Here is a 21243-nt window from a genome sequence, read left to right on the forward strand (position 1 = left end):
AAAATTAGATGAGACAGCCATCGTTGGAACGACTTCATTATTTTAGTCTTTTTGTTCAGGATCAATCCAAAGCTAAAAACCAACAACATTTACTACAACAAACAGGATTTTGTTATTCAAGTATTTCTGAAATATTAAAACTTAATGTTAACTGATCAGAATATTGTGAAATTATATAACAAAAAAAAAAAAAAAGAGAAGAAAGAAAAGCTTGCATTTTTTTGTTTTCCTGTAAAAAAACACTAATAGAAGATAACCAAAAAATTTTTTTTCTGAGCTAAGAAAAAGGCACTAATGAATTATATTTTCTCTCCCTCAGCAAATCTTCTTGAGACTGAGTTGTCATATTCGTGTATTTGACTTCTGCAATAACAAAGAGTAGGGGTGGTGAGCCAGTGCTAATGCAACTACTGTTGGGATAGAGTGTGATTTGCAATTTATCAAGTAATCCACAGATGCTGTACAATTATTTTTAACTGTGTTTCTCTGACTTCATAATCCAATAGAACGGTTGTTGAAGTAAAGTTCTGAAAGGATATTTCAGTTTCTGAAGTTTGGCTTTACCACTGTAAAATCACTTAAAATTGAAACAAAAAAATCAAATCACAGAAAATATCATTTTTACTTGTGGCTAAAGTTGATCAAGCCAAATGATAATAATAATAAAAAAAATCAAAGCACAGAAAAAATAATTTTTACTTGTGGCTAAAGTTGATCAAGCCAAATGATAATAATAATAGTAATAATAATAATAATAAATGCCCTGATGCAGTACCAGGCAGTGGCTCTCATGGCTTCTGATCTTAACTGATTGGAAGTGTTATCAAGTACATTGTTTTGTCTTGGTATAAAAGATGGGCTACAGCAAATATTCTGCTCAATACCACAGATTTGCTTGTCAGTTGTTTGACCGTAACCAGTTGAGCATGTCCCTTAGTGACTGACGATATGTGCATCTCTGATCATGAGCAGAAGTAGTGGAGGAGCATCATAGCCATGTGTTGAAAGGAATCCTTAGCGGTTTGGATAATTCACCTTTGGAAACATGAGTGTTTCGTTCAACATCCTCAAACAACCTTTATTCAGGCACCTTTTGAGCAGGATGGGTTACTCGACCAGATGAAAATTCTAACTGGGCCTCACCTGCAAGGTCATGTGCTGTTTATATTGATATGAGATCACTATGTCGCACACATATGGTTGTGATGCATGTGCCTGGTGTACCCTTATGAGACGGGTAGTCGTGATGGGTATACTGGGCTTTGTATATTTTACCCCAGTGTCACTTTGATGGCATGCACTGCTCTCTCACTCAATAATAATAATAAAAATAATAACAATAATAGTCCATTTTACTAAAGACACAAGGCCTGAAATTCAGGGGAAGGGGACTAGTCGATTACATCGACCCCAGTGTTTCACTGGTACTTAATTTATCGACCCTGAAAGGATGAAAGGCAAAGTTGACCTTGGTGGAATAATAATATTCACTGGTACTTCTAAAGGCACAAGGCCTGAAATTTTGGGGGAGGTACTTAATTTATTAACACTAAAAGGATGAAAGGCAAAGTTGATCTTGGTGGAATTTGAAATTAGAACATTAAGATGGACGAAATGCCACTAAGTACCTCATCCAGCGTGCTAACGATTCTGGCAGCTCGCAGACTTAATAAATAATAATAATAATAATAACGATAAATTAATTAAAACATGCTTCAGTTTCTAATTTTGCGTGTATGCCAAAGAGAAAAAAGGACTTAAATTCTTTGTACTTACTAATATTTTATTCCAGTAACACTGGATTATATTCCATTTTTTAACAGCGTAGAAATCCTGAAAAATACAATTAGAAAAGGGAAAAGGAACCCTTTAAAATAAAGAACAAAAAACATTTTATAACATTTAAAAGTAAACAATTCCTGGATATCAACATGTCAGTAGGTTTAATCCAGAAAGACTTTTCATAATAGATTCCTTACACTTTTATTTCTGTAATATAACAACATTTATCATCATTGTCATCCAGTGTCTTAAATCCAGGTTTTGTCCTCGTTAAAAGAGGTAGTCAGATCTACTTCAATGCCATAGCAACCTTTGGCTGGTTCATGAGGCATTTTTGGAGCAGAGTTTTCTATGGGGAGCATGCCCTTGCTTACCCCAACCTCAGTTTCTAGACATGAATAGTCCCAAGACCAAGGCCTTTACTATGATTTTTAAGAAATGTGGTGGAAAACTAGCCCAGGAAGGCAGTGACGCTACTCCCTGAGACCCTTTTGGAGGCCCACCCCTAACATTAGCATATTACTTCAGGTTAGGTGCTTTATATGTGAATGTATGTGTGTGCACTTATTTGTTTCAGTCATTGAACAGCAGTCATACTGGGGCACCACCTTGAAGGGTTTTAGTTGAACATATCAATCTCAGTACTTATATTATTTGTTTAACCCTTTAGTGTTCAGGTTATTCTGTGAAATGTAATGCTTTTTTATTCAAATTGTTCTGAATTACTCATGCATTATCTTAAAGCTTTGAGGTTTCAATGATGTGATTGTTTATTTTCAGAATGTTAGTGTAGGTTAGGTGTGAGAGGTTAAATATGGCCAGTTTGAATGTAAAACATGTAATATATTTTAGCCGGATTTGGCCGGTTTAAATGCTCAAGGATTAAATCTGGTACTTATTCTATTGGTCTCTTTTGCCAAACTGGGGGATGTAAACAACTCACTACAAAGACATATATATACACATACATACATAGAGAGAACAAGAGAAAAATTATAAGCTTCCTTAATTTTTTTTTTCACTGAAAGTCCCTCCGAATAGAGTGGCAAGAAACCAACACTAAAACAGGCTTCAAGCAACCAGTTGGCAGTTATAAAAGGAAAGAAATAGAAATTTAATGAGAAGGTGTCTCTAAGGATCATAAAATGATCAGTGCAAAACTAAGAAGAATTGAGATTGTATTTATATATATCTGTCTTATGGAACAGAGTTCCATAAGACAGATGGTCAAGGAAAGAAGCTGCTAGATTACAAACAAGTTTTACAGGTGTGTGTGTGTGTGTGTGGAGCGACAATAACACGGAAAGGATGAGAATTAGTAGAAACACAAGCCATTTGATTAGTAACCTTAGGAGGTACAAGAAATTTTGTCAGAACAATGACTATGGAAGTATTTATAGAATAGAGATGAAGAAGCATTGTCCTGGTGATGAGAGAGGGGTTAAAGTTTAGCTGCCAAAACAAGTCCAATGTTAGGAACTCTCTTGAATTCAATTAATGAAAGAGAGAAAACAATCAAATATCCATTTGTAAAATCGTATTCTATATAAGAGACTTTAAAAATGAAGAATGGTGCTACGTAAAGAGTACTGGTGTTGGTGCTATGTAAAAAGCACTCAGTACACTCTGTAAAGTTGTTGGCATTAGAAAGGGGCATCCAGCTGTAGAGAACAAGTCAGAACAGACAATAGAGCCTGATGTGGTCCCCTGGCCTTATCAGCTCCTGTCAAACCATCCAGCCTGTTCCAGCATGGAAAATGGATGATGATGATGATAGCAAGCTCAGTAGAGAGATGCAACTTCATTGTAATATAATCATTCTAGGTGAGTTCTTTAGAAAAAAGTTAAATCTAAAAGACAAAGACTGGGAGATTTTTAAGGGATGAGGATGCTAGAGTGTAAGATATTCAAATTATTTTCAATTTGTGAGATGAGAGAAAGAAGTGCACAGAATGAATAAGAAGTTTGTTTTGTCATCAAGGGGTCCTGTCTTTTAACTGAGGTTTTGTTCAATGCAAGTCTCTTGAGAGCAATTTAATAGATGGGAACTGTATCAAAACCCATAGAGTGGAGTGTACCTGTATTTCAAAGGTCTAAACTTGTCATGTATGTCATGATGATTTGGCCTGAGAATTACGTCAAGGGTACACATTTCTGTAGAAAACTCAGCTGTTTACATCTTAATTTAATGTATAGAGGCCCCACTCCTCTCTCTTGCTGCATTATATAAGTAGGAATGGCTAAATACAACCTTAGTAGTTAACTAAGCTAACCAGAAGCTTACCTCTACACTCTGATGTTTATTGAAATTATTATTATTGATACAGAACGATTGGTGAAATAAGTTTACAACTTGCTTTTGATTTATAGCTGTAATGAATTGTCCAAGTTTTATGTAGCTGTGTGTCTTCATGGTTTAGATGTTGAGCTCACAATTAAGGTTATAAGTTCAATTCCTGGACTGAATGATGCATTGCATTCTTCAGTTCATGTTGCTTCAGTCAACTCAGCTGAAAATGAGTACTAACCCAGTGCATGTGTAGCCCTTTCTCCCTCCAACTATCACACCTGGGATGTTCCACTGGATTCAAAGGTGGCAGGGATGTATAGGTGTCTATGCTTGGAAGTACATACACATTCTAAAATAATCTCACTTACAAGCTACTGCAAATGCATTCACACTACAGCCTCTCAATTCTTCACTGTAAAAACCTTGATTTTTATATTTATAAATATTGGTTAATTTACGCACTAACGAAGAATAAAACTAATTCAGTAGAGACAATAGTTTAAATTAGTCTTATATCTGTTTTTGTTGAAATCAAATTTTATTAAATGACATAGTAAGCTGAAGAGCATTTTCACAGGATGTAATTTTTCGAAAATGAACATCGTTTTTTTGTGCTACCTTCTTTTTTCCTTATTTTAATGTTAACATAGATAGCAGAGCAGTTTTGAAAGTTTAGATAATTATACATGAAGTATTGGAGAAAAATGCTATTTATATTTCACAGAGACAGATGCTAACCATTCATCATTATGTGATAGTGATGTCTGTTTCCATTATACAAGTATGAGATAAGTAGACTAACATATCTTGTGATTGGCACAACATTACAACTAGAGCAGGATTTGAAATGAATATTTCACTGAGGAGTTCAACATTATGGTTTTTCAACCCTTGTGCCTTTATCTTTTAATACAGTAATTTTAGCTTGGCAAACCTTATATTAACTATACCAACTTCTATCATCTACCATTCATTAGATCCAATACAGTTCCTAAATGCTATAGTTGATGTTTTTTTCTCTTTAGAGACAATTTTACTCACCTACTAAAAAAAATGAAGGTTGTGTTCACAGAAATAAGCAAGACCAAGAATTAATTGTATTTTACAAAATAATTATTTATAACTGAATAAAAAGGGAATCACCATGGAACTTTGTATAGATTGAGGAAAATGATGCAGTTGATGTTAATCTTGAACATCTATCTGTAGAATAAGTAGGATAAGTGGGAAGAAAGTAATTCTAGGGAGGATTGATTGGGATATGCCAAGAATCCCACATGGTGTTTGGAAGAGTGGAACAATAAGGATGACAAAAGGAGATACAATAGGTAAGTACACTGGGTGTGTCTGACAAGAATTGGTACACAGCCTGTCAGTTAAGAGGAGCAGAAACTACTGTAGGCTCGATTGAAAAGGAGTAAAGAAGAAATAGTGCACATATGAGGAAGTCTTTGTTAACCAAAAGGACAGACTTCATTTAGATACATTTGAGATAATTGTGTGTATGTGTGTAATGGAGAGATAGATAGATAGATAGATAAATAGATAGATAGATAGAAAGATAGATAGACAGAGAGAGAGAGAGAGAGAGAGAGAGAGAACTGTTCCAAATTTGTGAATAATACATATAGGCCATACTTGAGCATTCTAGAGAGTCAGCAATGATCAAGTTAAAGTGTGTGTCAGTTTGGTAAAGTGCAAAATCAGTTTGACACTTTAACAAATCAATGTGAATAATTACTTTACTAAATAGATGCTTAGTTAAACTGGCAAAGTGCATTTGGAAACACGAATCTCCGACATAATATAAAAATACAAACCAATCAGAATGGCAGTCATTTGTCTTCTTTCTATAGAAAGTAAATTGGAACTGCTGAGGTCATATGCTGAATAAGGTATCACCTTGTAGTTATTTTCCCATTAACTAGAGATGGACAGAGCAGTAATCAGATCATCTCACAGGTAGGCTACTAATTCTACTTTAGCTGAATTTTTAACTAATATAAAAATGTTGTTGTAACATTCAACATCACTTAGCTCATTCATCAACGGTGGACCTACAGCAGAGCATGAGAGTATCTGTACATTTGCCAGAACCAACATTTTTTTTTCTTGTTAAAAGACTTTACAGAATACAACTCTGTTGTAATGGTAAGTCTCTGACAATTCTTTTCAAGATAAATTTAGTTATAAGTTGATTGTATTCAGAAAGGTGATAATGTACATACAATACAGAGGCAAGAGTAAGATGTATGTAAATGGCAAGGAAAGGCTTACTAAAAAAGTGGACTAAAATGATGGTAACAAGCATGTATGTATAGATGTGCATAGAGAATAGAGGCAAAGCATCGTAAATAGAAAATATAAAAAAAAAACGCCATGTCGAAGAAGTATCAAAAAAGCACCATTAAAGACATGTGTAACTTAGAAAATGATAATTAATTTCTCGAAGAAAGGTCTGAAATATGTAACAGTAATAAGTTAAGTTTTAGGTGGGTATCAAGAAATATTTTAATAAAGAACTAACCTTCAGATGCCATCAGAATAATTAATTTAAAGCAAACAAAGTATGCAAATATAGGTATCTGTGAATAGCATCTTAAGTAAAACAGACTCAAAGTAAACAAGAAGCAACAACAATAACCAGAAACATTCTATAATTTAAATGAGCTTATTTCTCATCTTTAGGCCTCTGTTGGTGAGGGTTAACTGTGCATGTATGCTTGAAAAGTTCTTTAATACAATGCAAACTTAGGCAAGGATTTTTTTTTCATAGAAGACCAACAATTACCCATGCAGCAAGTTTCCCTTCTCTATGCATTGATATTGTCCAAGAGAAAAGCAGTTTGACATCCATGTTGTCACAATCAAACTTAGAAATGCAAAGAGGCTGGATGAATGCTGATAGGTATTGTACCCAATGCTCTTACAATTTAGTCAACCCATTGCCACGAACTGGTACTTTATTTTATCAACCCTAGAAAGATGAAAAGCAAAGCTGACTCCAGCAAGATTTGAGCTCATAATGTAAAGAGCAATAACAAACACCATAAAGAATTTTGGCCCAGCTACTATGTTTATACTTTGTGATATACATTAAGCTAGCTCCATGCATGAAATAACAGACATACAGTATAATTGAATATTTAGACATATCCACAAGAAATGGCTTAGTTTTTCATGACTTTTAGGTAAAAGAAATTACAAGTACTAAGTATTTAATAGATTTGGGAGAGATGGAAAGGTAAATTCACCTTGGTAGTAATTAAAACTCAGAATTGCATGTTATCAATCAGACTGTATTTTTGTAAACTATGAAACCACAGTATTATGAAGATGGTATACTGGGTTGAGAGGAACCTTATTGCTTTCTAGCTAAGAATGTTCTCTCTGCATTAGACATATTATTAAGAAACTCGAGGCTTGCTTGAAACAGGTTTATTTCAAACACTGAAGTGAATAGAGATCTGAAAGATTTGTTAACAAAATTATATATTGTGTATTAAATATAAGCTTGCTAATTTCCAACACATAATTTGTGAAAGTCAAATCAAGTCTTGGTACCTTGTAACACAGTTTTACACCACCGCTTTTACTATAATATGTATTTAGTAGATTTGTAGATAGAATTCAAATTCAGTCACCTCAAATGCGAATTTTAAGTTGAGTCAATGACTAGATTTGTATTAAACCTTGTAGCAGTGAGAGGTTTTGCATAAAGTAATTAAATGAATATATGATATAAATGGCAGTTAGAACACTTGTTTTAAAAGCAGTAGTAACACAATTATATAAGTAATAAAAATATAGAAAAGCAACAAAATTATAAATAAAATATAACAGAAAATTATAGCCCTTAAGGTTGAAATCAACTGCTCATTCTTGCAAACAGATAATTATAAGGCAACATTACTGGCTCTAATTTCCTAGAATTACAAATATTACTTTGCGGCAGTCACTTTGTGAATGATTATACAGGAAAGATGAGATTTGTAATTTACTGTATAGCTTTTTTTTAAAAAAATTTTAGTTTGCAGTTATATGTCACTTGTAAGCTTCTTAGTAAAATAAAATTATAACAGGTCTCAAGAGAATCAGAAAGAAATGGTGACAAGTAAACTCAAAATGCGATAGGACTAGTAGAAAGTCAAGTGGATGTCATGAGAAACAGAAAATAGAGAACGAGTTTAATTTCTTTTTAAGGAATGATCACTAAATCGTGAAGGTTGACAGTATCAAATCAGTATATTATAGGTACTTTAATTTAATTTAATTTTAATTTAATTTTTTTGGCTCAAAAAGTAAAAGCAAGGTCATGTAGGGGGACATGGAGTTATGTACAGGGAGTGTGTTCAAACAAAGAGTTCAGGCCATTTCTGGTCAAGAGAGACTTTGAACCGAGCGGTCATCGGCATCTTATTCCACGGATCCGCAACCCGGACGGAGAAAGACCCTCTCCTTCGATTGAGATGAAATCGTCATAGACAGAGCTTTTCGGAGTGACCCCACAGCCCACGCTCTGGAGCAGGAGTGAAGAACAGCTCTTTTGAGAGGTTACACTTTCTGCTTATGATGTTATGAGTGAGAATGAGATCACGGCGTTGTCGTTTACTTGTTTTAATAATCCTATAGAGATAAAGGACAAAATGTTTGTTTGGTGATCCACAACTCCTGCAGAACTACAACTGTTCAGGTGAAAAAGACTTCAAAATCCGAAGTAATGAATGTTAAATCCTATAAACATGTGACACAGATGGCAGAAGGATTGACTAGCATTTAGATGTTCTTATCTAGACAAAGCCTTTACTGATCTGGAGGAATTACAGTTATATATACCAATAATGCCGTCTCCTTTATTATACAAGGACCTAATTTTTAAAGAAAAGAAATTATCATAGTTATTCTAATGCCAAACTGTCTTACAAGAGCCCACAAAAAGTGAGAAAAAAAATGAAAACTATTGTGGGATACTACACAATGAAAAAGTAAAGTGAAAGCTTTATTTTGATCATATGACTATATAACCAACAAATGATTCTGTAGCTTAATGTTCTGAGTTAAAATCTGGTCAATGTCTGAATTACTTTACTTTTTTGAGCAAGTATTGAGCTACATAATATTTGAGCTGTCTAAGGCAGCAAGCTGGTAGAAATGTTAGCATGCAAGGTGAAATGCTTAGCAGTATTTCATCTGTCTTTACATTCTGAGTTCAAATTCTGCTGAGGTTGACTTTGCCTTTCACCCTTTTGGGGTCAATAAATTAAGTACCAGTTGCGTCCTGGTGTCAATCTAATCAACTGGCCCCCTCCCCCGAAATTTCGAGCCTTGTGCCTAGAATAGAAAAGAATATTTGAGTTGTCTCTAAACATATGTAAAACTGGTTTAATTCTTGTGGAATTTTTCTGTTCCCCACTTTTGATCCATGATGGTTTTGTAAGCAGTACATCAGCAAAGAAAGCCTTTACATTTACTGCCCATTTTGTATCCAATTCCATACTGCATGCATGCACTAGATACATCTCAAAAACTACCTTTCCAGCAGGCTTGCCAACCTGCACACATGCATACCAAGTGTGAAAGTTCCTTCAATCACTTCAAACCAACAAGTCTATTGACCCCATCAACTCACACTTCCTCTTTAATGATCACCGATATGGCTTCCATAAAGTCAGATTTATTGAGGACATACTCTCTTGTATTACTCACCAATGGGCTCTCATCCTCAGGAAATTAGATGAAAGTAGTTTTGCTCCCTTCAGCATTAGCAATGCTTTAAAGCACATCCGGCATGTAAACCTTCTGGTAAAATTGCCCTCCTATGATTTTCATTTGCCCTTGATTCTAGAATCAGATGTCACACAAAAAGGCATGGGTTGCTGAAACTATCTCTGATCGGCTCTATCAACTCTGGTATATCCTAGGGTTTGGTTCTGCCACCCATATTTTCCTTCTATTCATTAATATCTTATTTGCTGTCACTTTCAACAATGCCCACTCTTTTGCAGATGATATCAACCTTCATTCTTCTTTTGCACCCAAATGTCATCTGCATGTAACTACACCTCATCCTGACCTTGTCTTCTTGAACAGGTAAAAAGACACAATCACTGTATGTATCAAGAGAATATTATCTCATCTACTCCTTGCCATTGCTAAACAAGAATACATAACTAGAACCCTCACAATTACTTCAAATACTAGGCTCCACCAGGACTAAGGATCTCTCAGAGCAAACACACATCCTCAAAACAGTAAAAACTGCTGCACAAAGACTGTCCATCTTCTTCAGGTTCAGAAAAAAACCCAACCTTTGCAACAACTACTTGCTCTCTACAAAGCCCAGTCAAGCCCACAATGGAGTACTGGTCTCATACCTGAGATGTGCTTATTTCTATACACACAAATATCTTACACCGTATTTATAGAAAGGCCAGTTAATTGATCAGCACGAAGTTGTTTACAAACATACTCTAATCTCTGGCTCATAAATGTACTGTCTCCTCCTTCTGTCTTTCCTGCTGCTACTACTGCGGCTACTGCTTCTTGGATCTGGCTAGTTCCTTACAAAAATTTATTCTTATGTCCTCAATGGCAAATCAGTGACCAATGATGTAATCGCAAAAATTCTTTAGTTTTCTCCCTTTTCACCAGTGATTTTGATTATGTGCTTCAAGCATCAGCAGGCACAATTTACTGTAAATGTCTTCTGGTCACTCCAAGATAAGCTCACATCCATATATGAAAACAGTATAGATTCTGCAGATGATCTTGCACAACTTGTTAATTCCTTACACGAGGGACAAGATCTGCTAATCCCTCTTGAGACAGCAGTAAACTACATTAATGATCATTATCCAATGTGTCCTTTTCTAAGATGGTAGGGAGTGATTTGAGGGAGATTTGGCTTCTATTTCTAGTAGGTCGAATGACCACATAGACTTCCTTGTTACTCATTTGGCTATAAGTATGTACACGTGCATCTTATGATGTAATCATATGTACTCAAGATAGATCTGATAGCTAATGTTTTCCCTATTAGTTATAACTGACAAAATAAGCTATGAGAGAAAACATTGCTATTATATAAAAAAATCTAATCATCAAAGATAATTGTATAAGATAACACAAAGAAATTTACAAGAAACCCATTTTTTACCTGTCTTCTCTATTTAAGAAGACAGTAGAACAAACTTTTTAACATATGTATATAATGTCCCAAATTTTATTTGAACAATAAAATGAGAAATTGTGTTTCATATATACTTCACAAGGCCACTATGAGGGTTGTGAAGGGACTCTGAATGGCAACTTTAACATGGATGTTGTAGTCATTAACCAATTTTTCTACCATTGTACCTTAGTGATTATCCTGCACTAAATAAATAATTTAAACTACAAATTGATAGTGAATAATCAAAATTATATTAGTCCATACTCACAAACACTGTATAAAGATTTTCAAAAGTCAACTGAACATTTGCAAACAATTGGACAGTAGCTATCTACACAAACTGAAGGAACAAATTTTGGCACAAGGCCAGCAGTTTCTGAGGAAAGAGTAAGTTGATTACATTGACCCTGCTGCTAAACTACTACTTATTTTATTGACCCTGAAAAAGTCAACCTCAGTGGAATTTGAACTCAGAAAGTAGAAACTGGACAACATGCCAATAAGCATTTTGCCCAGCATATAAATGATTCTGCCAGCTTGCTGCCTTAACTATCTAAGCAAATTATTATACAGATTAATCAACTAATTATATTGAAAAATTAATCCATAAGGATAGTTCATAGAATATTGTCAAGTTCACCATGAGGAGCAGAAAGTCTAACATTACAGCCTTTTACTTTTATATGGAGGGTATAAATACACACATGAAAATAAATGGGAGGTGAGGCTGTTTGTCTTACTGCAGGCAGTGAGTGATGAGGAATTATCTTTTCATTCACTTCCTACAGCAAGGCCTGATACCACCTTTGTCATGCTTTACTCCCCATTGAATAGCAAGAACTCAAAACAGATTTTCTACTCCTCATAGTAATGAAACATATCAACATGTTTTAAAGTTGCCTTTGGATTAAATTGATGCTGACAAGAGATTTTCACCAGTTTCTTTGGATTTGGCACATAATCCTCATTGTGTCTATGGTATGATTAGATAATAATAGACTGAAGTTAGATTAGATAATAAATTTTAATTTAGGATTGTAACTTTAGAAATATGCCAAGAGAAAAAAAGAAATTGAAGTATGCCAGACTTCAGTAAATAGTTTTGTGTTAGCAAATAGTATTCATATCTTAACCTAGCTCAGTAAGTTCAATTAGAAAAAAACAAATAATTTATGACCTACAAGCATTAATTACAAACTTGATTTATTTGAAATTCAATCTTTAAATTTAGGTGGAAACTGAAGCTTAATGAAAGTTTACTTTAGAGCTATAGCTGTAAAGATCCTGGAGAAGATAAAAAAAAAAGCTTGTAGGGTAAAATCCACTGTCTCACTAGGTATTTCAAATAGTTTGGTTCTTGGTAACAACACCTACTCCACTTGGTTCAGACTACAACTGTTACATTCTTGAAGGGCGGCTGATGTAAAAAGAATAAATGCAATGTAGTGGAGAGGTTGCAATAATATCATCATCATCATTGTTTAGCGTCTGCTTTCCATGCTTGCATGGGTTGGACGGTTCAACTGGGGTCTGGAAGCCAGGAGGCTGCACCAGGCTCAGTCTGATCTGGCAATGTTTCTACAGCTGGATGCCCTTCCTAACGCCAACCACTCTATGAGTGTAGTGGGTGCTTTTATGTGCCAGACAAGGCTGGCAACGGCCACGATCGGATGGTGGTTTTTACGTGCCACCGGCACGAGGTCAGTCGGGGCGACGTTGGCAATGGCCACGTTCGGATGGTTCTCTTACGTACATCACAGCTGCAATTTCCATTGATGTTGATCGATTTCGATTTTTGATTTGATTTTCACTTGCCTCAACAGGTTTTCACAAGTAGAGTTTTGTGTCCCAAGAAGGAAAGGTATGCATAAGTGGACCATGAACAAACAAAATGCCTTGTATGGGTGATGCAAAAATCCCTGAAAAACTACTTTGGCCAAAGTATATAACACCAAAATAGGATAGGAATAAAAGAGATAAATAAATGATGCAGTAGTCAGGCAGAGACGGTTGAAGAAGTCAATTGTATTCTACATTACAATGGTGTTGTTGTACAGCAGCAGAATATACAAAAGATGATCACATTTGATCTCTTTATGTAATAAAACTTATTTACAATAAATTTAACTTACTCCCTTTTTATGTAAGATAAAAACAGAAAACAAACAAGACGTAGGAGTGGCTGTGTGGTAAGTAGCTTGCTTACCAACCACATGGTTCCGGGTTCAGTCCCACTGCGTGGCACCCTGGACAAGTGTCTTCTACTATAGCCTCGGGCCAACCAAAGCCTTGTGAGTGGATTTGGTAGACGGAAACAGAAAGAAGCTCGTTGTATATATGTATACGTTTGTGTGTGTGTGTATGTTTGTGTGACAGTGTTTGTCCCTCCCCTCAACATCGCTTGACAACCAATGCTGATGTGTTAACTTTCCCGTAACTTAGCGGTTTGGCAAAAAAGACCGATAGAATAGGTACTAGTCTTACAAAGAATAAGTCCTGGGGTTGATTTGCTCGACTAAAGCTGGTGCTCCAGCATGGCCACAGTCAAATGACTGAAACAAGTAAAAGAGTAAATGACTCTGGATGAAATGAGAAATTTATGGAATTGTAAACAAAGCATCAGGGATCTGAAGTGAAGAAATGTTTACAGCAGAATTATTTTACCAAGAATGAAAAAAAGATTATTTTACAGTAAAATGTGTGTTACAAATGAATATAACTGCTGAGAAAAATTTTCTATTTTCTTTAGAAGTAAAGCAAACTGAAACCTTAAAATTTTGGATATGGATAGTAGGGTGAGTATCAGATGATCAGAAAAATGATTCCAAACTATACTGAAAGTTTTTAGCACAAGCTTATCGTCATCATCATCGTTTAACGTCCGTTTTCCATGCTAGCATGGGTTGGACGGTTTGACTGGGGTCTGGGAAGCCAGGCGGCTGCACCAGGCTCCAGTCTGATCTGGCAGTGTTTCTACAGCTGGATGCCCTTCCTAATGCCAACCACTCCGTGAGTGTAGTGGGTGCTTTTTACGTGCCACCGGCACAGGTGCCAGGGAAGGCTGGCAACAGCTACGATCGGTTGGTGCTTTTTACGTGCCACCGGCACAGGTATCACAACTACAATTTCCATTTGATTTTTTGATGTTGATGTACTAAAGAATATTCATTCACATAAAACACTATAAAATAACTAACAATATTATGAGAATCAATAGAAAATGAAAATAAAGATCTAAAATTTGTTTTTCTTTTTGTTAAAATGAAATGAAATAATTTCTGTAATTTTAGAGAAGCTTCTGTAATTTTAAAGAAGCTTTAAAATGTATTAAAATGCATATTATAAGTAAAGGCCCTTCCATTCTGTGTCAGAGACTGAAATGAATTGTGAGTGGTGAGTGAAGTAACTTAGAGATTCAAATGAGTGTTGAGAAGGACCAAGTAATCTTTATAAGAGGAATAGTTTATCAGAGTCCATTCACTTTCACCAAACTGGGTAATAAATCATTGAATAACATACTAAACATTACTTATTCCAATTCATTTATCTTGCTTGTTTTACTGAAATCATTCTTTGCTGTAATTTGTCCTCTTAACAAATGACTGAATACTTCTCATCAGCTGTAATAGCTTAACATAGCTTCTGGCTACAATTGACCTTTTTAACATAGAGGGACCTTTATTAATTTAAGGGTCCTACATGGAGTTATTTCCCTTTAAGTCTTTAATTAGAGAGAACTTCTTTTAAAATGAAACGGTTTGGAAAGAGAGAGAGAGAGAGAGAGAGAGAGAGAGATTATAAATTTGAAACGTGGCTGTTTGCTTCCTAACCACATGGTTCTAGGTTCAGTTCCACAGTGTGGCACCTTTGACAGGCCAGATTTAGTCAGCCCGCTGAAGGTGAGTGGATTTGGTAGAAGGAAACTGAAAGGCACCTGTTGTGTGTGTGTATGTGTGTCTTTCTGTCTCAGCTTGTCCCCCCAACACCACTTGACAACTGGTTTTGCTGTGCTTATGCACCCTGTAACTTAGCAATTAGCAAAAAAAAAAAAAAAAAAAGAATTAAGTACCAGGCTTAAAAATGCACTCGGGTCGACTTGTTTGGCAAAACATTTAATTCTTCAAGGTGGTGCCCCAACATGGCCGCAGTCTAGCGAGGGAAAGGTAGCTGAAGTAAAAAAAAAAAAAAAGAAGTTCGCTTCTATTTGAAAGATATTAAATATCTCATCTTAAATGTAGGGTTGCTTATAATTGCTGTATACACACACATACACACACAGGCACATGCATGCACTTGTACATAGATAATTGTAAGAAGCCTATTAATTTTTAGTTTAAAAAATAGCTACGGAGGATATGAGTAAATGACATATTACATATCTGTAGAGTCAATTTCTCATTGATGTCAACAAGCATCAGATAAAACAACTGACAAGATGTGTCTATGTAGCTGTTGGAACATCAGAGATCAAGTATGTCTCATTGAAGTACTTACTAATCAAATGTAAGTTTTAGTGGTTGACTTAAGCTAACATACACACACTCAACTTTTAAAATACTGAACTATATACACTAAATCTGTCTGTCTGTCTGTCTCACTCTCCCAGATGACAAATGCAGTGATAGATTTCATGAATCAGTTGGTCTGCATTGATAATGAATACACCCAAAGTGGAACTAAAAATGTTTTGGTCAAATAAAATACAATGAATTTGTTTCACTGGAGCACCAACTTGAAGGGGTTTAACCAAACAAATCTATTTGGTCATTTTGTGCTGAACAGCTGTTTTGGGGATGTAAACAAACCAATACAGATTGTCATGCATTTGGGGTGGAAGGGAGTGCACACATACACATATAAGGGCTCCTATGCAGTTTCCATCTGCTTACAGGCATTGGTTGGCCTAAAACCTTAGACAATTGCACCAGGTGCCATATAGTGGGACTGAACCCAAAATCAAGTGGTTACAAAGTGATTTTTGAACCACAAAATTATGCTTGCCTTTATCAGGATGTTAGCATAACACGTGATTTCCTTTTTTTTCTTTTGTAATAAGAAGCAAATATAATCCTAGTTAGCGAGATTTTAGTTTTTGCCTTCCTCAAAATTCCTAGCTATGTCTTGTCTTAACTAAAATACATTAAAAAAATGCAGAGCAGTTTTGAATGTAGTGTCAAGCTAATGATATATATTTAATTATTTTTTTTTTTTTTTTATATTATAAATCAAATCAAATAATTCTTGACAGGTAGCCAATAAAATAAAAATAGTTCATAACTTAAAGAAAAAAGAAAAAAAATTCAGGAAATACACCCTGAAAAATTTCTATTTAGAAAACGGTAAAATTAAATCACTTGGCAAACATCATTAATTTCTTTTCATGTTGCAATAAGCAAACTTGCAAACCCACAGTCTTTGAACTAAATCTACAAAATACATTCTTTATTTTATATTAATTAAATTTTCTTGCAACAAATTTAGTGTAAAGTCTCAGAAGAGAATCTGCAATCACAAGAAAAGCTCATGTGCTCACGGAGGCCGTTCTAGTATTACGTAAACTTAATTCAGTAAGATTTCTTTGAAGAATTGTTTTCCAACACAGTTTAGACTTATCTTACTAGGAAAATCTAAATATCTTTAAAAATACTCCTGCTTATTGTGTAGGATAAGGAAATCTTGAAGCACAGCTCTGATATAAATAATTTGATAAAAGTTAATTTGAATTCTTTACCTCCTCCTAAATTCATTTAGTATGTTACATTGAAATCATCATGTTCTACTAACTTAATAGTTCAATCAATTTTGAAACTCAAAGCTGTCATTTTTGTAATATATTTTGATAAAAAAAAAATTTTAAAAAAAGAATGAAAATCATACAAGCTATGCAATCTTTCAAATCTTTTAAAAATTCAATACCACTTATACTTTCATGAATAATGTGTAGTTGTGAAGGAACGAATTCTTTTTTTTTTACGGCTGCACTTCTTTTTAAACGTACTTTATAAATACAAATACAATAGATTTTAACTTATTTTTCAGCTTACACACAAGGAAGTATTAGAATATCTACCTTCTCATTCAATAAGACACTTTTGTTAAATAACATAATGAAATGCTTAATCTAGACCAAGTGGTAATATTCAATCTTGTAGTATTCAAATTTTCTCTGAGTATCTCTTTATCTAAAGTTAACTAACAATGTGAAGGAAAATAGTTTCCACTACTTAAGGGAGATATAATAATCCTCTGATAGTAGCTCAATATCTTCCAGTTTCTAGGTAATGCAAGGATTATCTTTTAGTAGGAACTAAAGCAGAAAGTCATTCTTGAATATACACACGAAAGAGAATCCTTACATCCGAAACATTAATCAGTTGAAGATGTGCTGAGGCATAAAAACCGTGAATGTTTTTCTGTCTAAAGCTTATCTGTATGTAGGGCTTTTAAAGACTAGTGAGATATAAAGCTGAGGAACATTGATTTGGTTAATCTGTATATTTATTATATTGGTGGTTAGTGTAATGCATAAATGTATTGAAGAGTGAAAGTAGAGGCTCATAGGTAAGTAATCCTGGAGATGAAGTGAAGGATTGCACATGATATTTGGTGCAGAGTATGGCGTGATGGTTAATGTTAGTCATATCTGATAGAGAAAAACTTTATTAAGACAGTCCATCCATGAACATCCTATCTTCGTTTATCTACAGATAGCTAGGACTAAATTATCCAAAGTGTGCATTCTTTCTGAGATAGTACCGTTCAAATTGAGAGAGATTTGGGTACTTTAGTAGCAGGTTGAGCAACCATGAAAAGGTTTCACCACTGGCTCATGTATGGGCTGATAAACAGGAGAAGAAACTGTAATAAATCAATTTAAGTGTAGGTGGATGGCAAGCAGGACATTTTGAGGGCAAAGTTCATTGATTTTCAGTTACAGAGAGTTTCTTGATTAGGCAAAAAAAAACTTTCTTTCTTATGTAGTTTATGATGCCTGTGATAAAATGTGGTATAGCAACCTAGATATAAACAAAAAAAGAAGCAAGCCATTGTATGGTATATTTGGGCTTTGTAGAGAGTTAAATATTGTTAAAGGCTGACATTTTTTGGCTCTGAATGGAGAAAAAAATCTCTTTGATGTAGTTTTTAACAATATTGATAATATGAGGCTGAATTAAAAGAGGAATTGTGAGAGATTGCTCATAATAGTCTGAGAAGTGTTGCAGCACTTTCAGAGAATGAGGGGATAGGCACAGGCATGGCTGTGTGGTTTAGAGGTTTGCATTGCAACCATGAGGTTTTAGGTTCAGTCCCATTGTGTGGCACCTTGAGTAAGCATCTTCTACTATAGTCTTGGACTGACAATAGCTCGTCAGTGGATTTGGTAGATGGACACAGCTTGGAAGCTCAACATGTGTATGTGTGTGTGTTGTGTTTGTCTTGGACCCTATAGCTTGACAACTAGTGTTGGTTTGTTTATGTCCATGTAACTTAGCAAAATAGACTGGTAGCATAAGTAGCACACTTAAAAACTAAACACTGAGGCTGATTTAATCAACTAAAACTCATCAAGGTCAGTACCCCAGCATGGCTGCAGTCCAATGACTGAAACAAGTAAATGAAGTAAAACGCTCATACTGATTGTAGAAATGTATTTTGTAAATCACCGATGTTAACAGTAGACAAGATATAAGAGTTAAAAGAGGAAGAAGTGGAGGAAAGATGGATGCGTCATCTCCACAGAAGTCAATAGATCTAGCAGTGACTGATAGGAAGTTCTTCATAGAATATTAGGTTGGAAAATGATGGATCTCTGGAAAGCAGAATTTATTAAAATGTGAATAGAAGAGTCATAACTAATACAGGCAGAAGTGACACAGCCAATGAGGAAATGTTGAACCAATGGCTATTACTTTAATAAAAGGCTCTGCTAATCTCAAGTGCCATAGCACAGGTTTCAGAAAAAAAAAAAAGACTAGTAGATCTGGTGTAGCAGAATCCATTCTATTTAGTGTTATGAAATGGACAACATTTGTAATAGAACAGAAGTTTGTTAATATAAATTGAGGACAGATAATATAGGTATCTATAAGTCAGTGAAGGAAAAATAAGTTTCTCGAAAGTTAAAATCAACAGCAAAATTCTGTATAAAAGAAATCTATTGTAGACTCAAAGTTGTTGCTTATGCTGAGTGATTTTTTTTTTTTTTTTTTTTTTTACAAAATTTAATCCTTCCTTGGATGCAAAGAAAATAACCAATCCTGAGTAGGGGGACATGCATATTTATAGTCATACTATGAATTAACCAATTAATATAACAGTAATAATTTCAAATATCGGCACAATTTAGGGAAAGGGAAACAGTCGATTATATTGATTCCAGTCAGGGCCGGATTAAGATTTACAAGGCACTTAAACACTTGAAAAGTTTTGATGCCCTCATATATAGGTAATTCAAAATATAAACAATAACAAACCATAAAATCAATATCTATCTTTCAAAATGAAACAAAACAGCAAGATGGAAGCTAATGTTTACCTTTTATACTTCCCTTTATTTTTCAAAAGTTTTCTACCCTTTTTAATCGCAAAGCCTTTTATCAGATCTTCAAACTTAATCTTATGCAACATATCTGCTTCTATACTTTGTAGATATAAGGCATCCCAAATATTATTTTAGGAAGTTTAATCTGATTTCTTTTGTGCCATAAACCATTTACCATTTGCTATAGTTCCTCCCTCCCCTTGATGCTCTAAGTACATGCTTATTTTGCTTAATGGTTAATCCAGCACACTGAACCTAGTATTTGACTGGCACTTTATCAACCTTGGATGAAAGGTAAATTTGACTGTAGCAGGATTTGAACATAGAATTTAAAAAAAAAACCATTACAAAATACAACAAAGCATGTTGTCTGATGCTCAACAATTCTCCAAGTTCATTAATATATACTTTAAGATATGATTAAATAAATAAATTAATAATGAATAATAAAACTATCTTAGATCTGATTCCTAATTTGTTGTTAAAAGTTGTTTGTAATTTATTTCCGAAGGTTAGTCCATATTCATGTCCGTTCCCAAAGATTTTGTCTCTTAATTATTATTTGTACCTAATAAAACTTATTACGTATTAAAATGGTTTAACAGAATTTTCATTTATCTTAACCCCAATATGTGATTGGAATGATGTAGCACAGTGCTACATTATTCAGTTAAAGAAAAATCATAGTAATTCTCTTCTCTGTTGGTAGAAATTTCCATCCTTTCTCTTTTATTAGTTACTACTCTCCTGCCTTCATTTTTCTTCACAAGCTAGCCATCTTGTTCTGGTGTCTATATTGCTATAATACAGATACAGGCACACAAAGTTGACTTTATGATTTACCAGCATAACCATACCAACAAAATCATAGCTAGAATAAATGAATTTATTTTATATTTAAGAAATACCGTTAATTCTATTTAAGAAATATTTTGGATAATGTGTCAAATATTTGAGAGAATTATCAAGAATGATACACCAGTTATAATCTAGATAAATCTTTCAAACAAATCATATAATTGTCTCACTACGAATCATTTTATTTTACACATAGAGAAACAGATAGCGAAATTGCATATCTATAAGAACGTACAGAAGATTCCTAACCCTCCTCATCATTTAAGTTTTGATTGATGGACACAGCAGTCATTGTTAAAGAATACAAACCTGTTGTAATTCATATTCACAAAATAATATCTTGCTGTCTTAACTTTCAATCCATGTTTAACTATATTTTCGGTTAAATAATCAATTTACAAACACCTAATCAATCAAAATGTTTCCTAATTCAAAATCCAGAATTTCTTCAAGATTTAATTGCTGTACACACATACTTAATAGTATTTTCACTGTTAAAAATATCTTCTATAATAAACTAATAAACATTATATTATATTAATTTTTTTTCTTGTAATAGGAAAAAACAAAAACAAAATAAATAAATAAAAAGGAAGAAAG

General features: G+C 34.2%; 1 protein-coding gene across 2 annotated transcripts in view; it reads right to left on the reverse strand.

Annotated features, from left to right (window-relative positions):
- The window catches only part of LOC115211760 (dual specificity tyrosine-phosphorylation-regulated kinase 1A), a 509539-nt gene that overhangs the window by 125058 nt on the left and 363238 nt on the right, over positions 1–21243 (reverse strand). For both annotated transcript variants that reach the window (XM_036503300.1, XM_036503299.1), the window contains one exon: positions 1777–1833. The gene's annotated coding sequence lies outside the window, so the exon portion shown is untranslated. The remainder of the gene's footprint in view (positions 1–1776; positions 1834–21243) is intronic.

The sequence above is a fragment of the Octopus sinensis genome, linkage group LG5, assembly GCF_006345805.1.
Source record: "Octopus sinensis linkage group LG5, ASM634580v1, whole genome shotgun sequence".
NCBI classification, from domain to species: domain Eukaryota; kingdom Metazoa; phylum Mollusca; class Cephalopoda; order Octopoda; family Octopodidae; genus Octopus; species Octopus sinensis.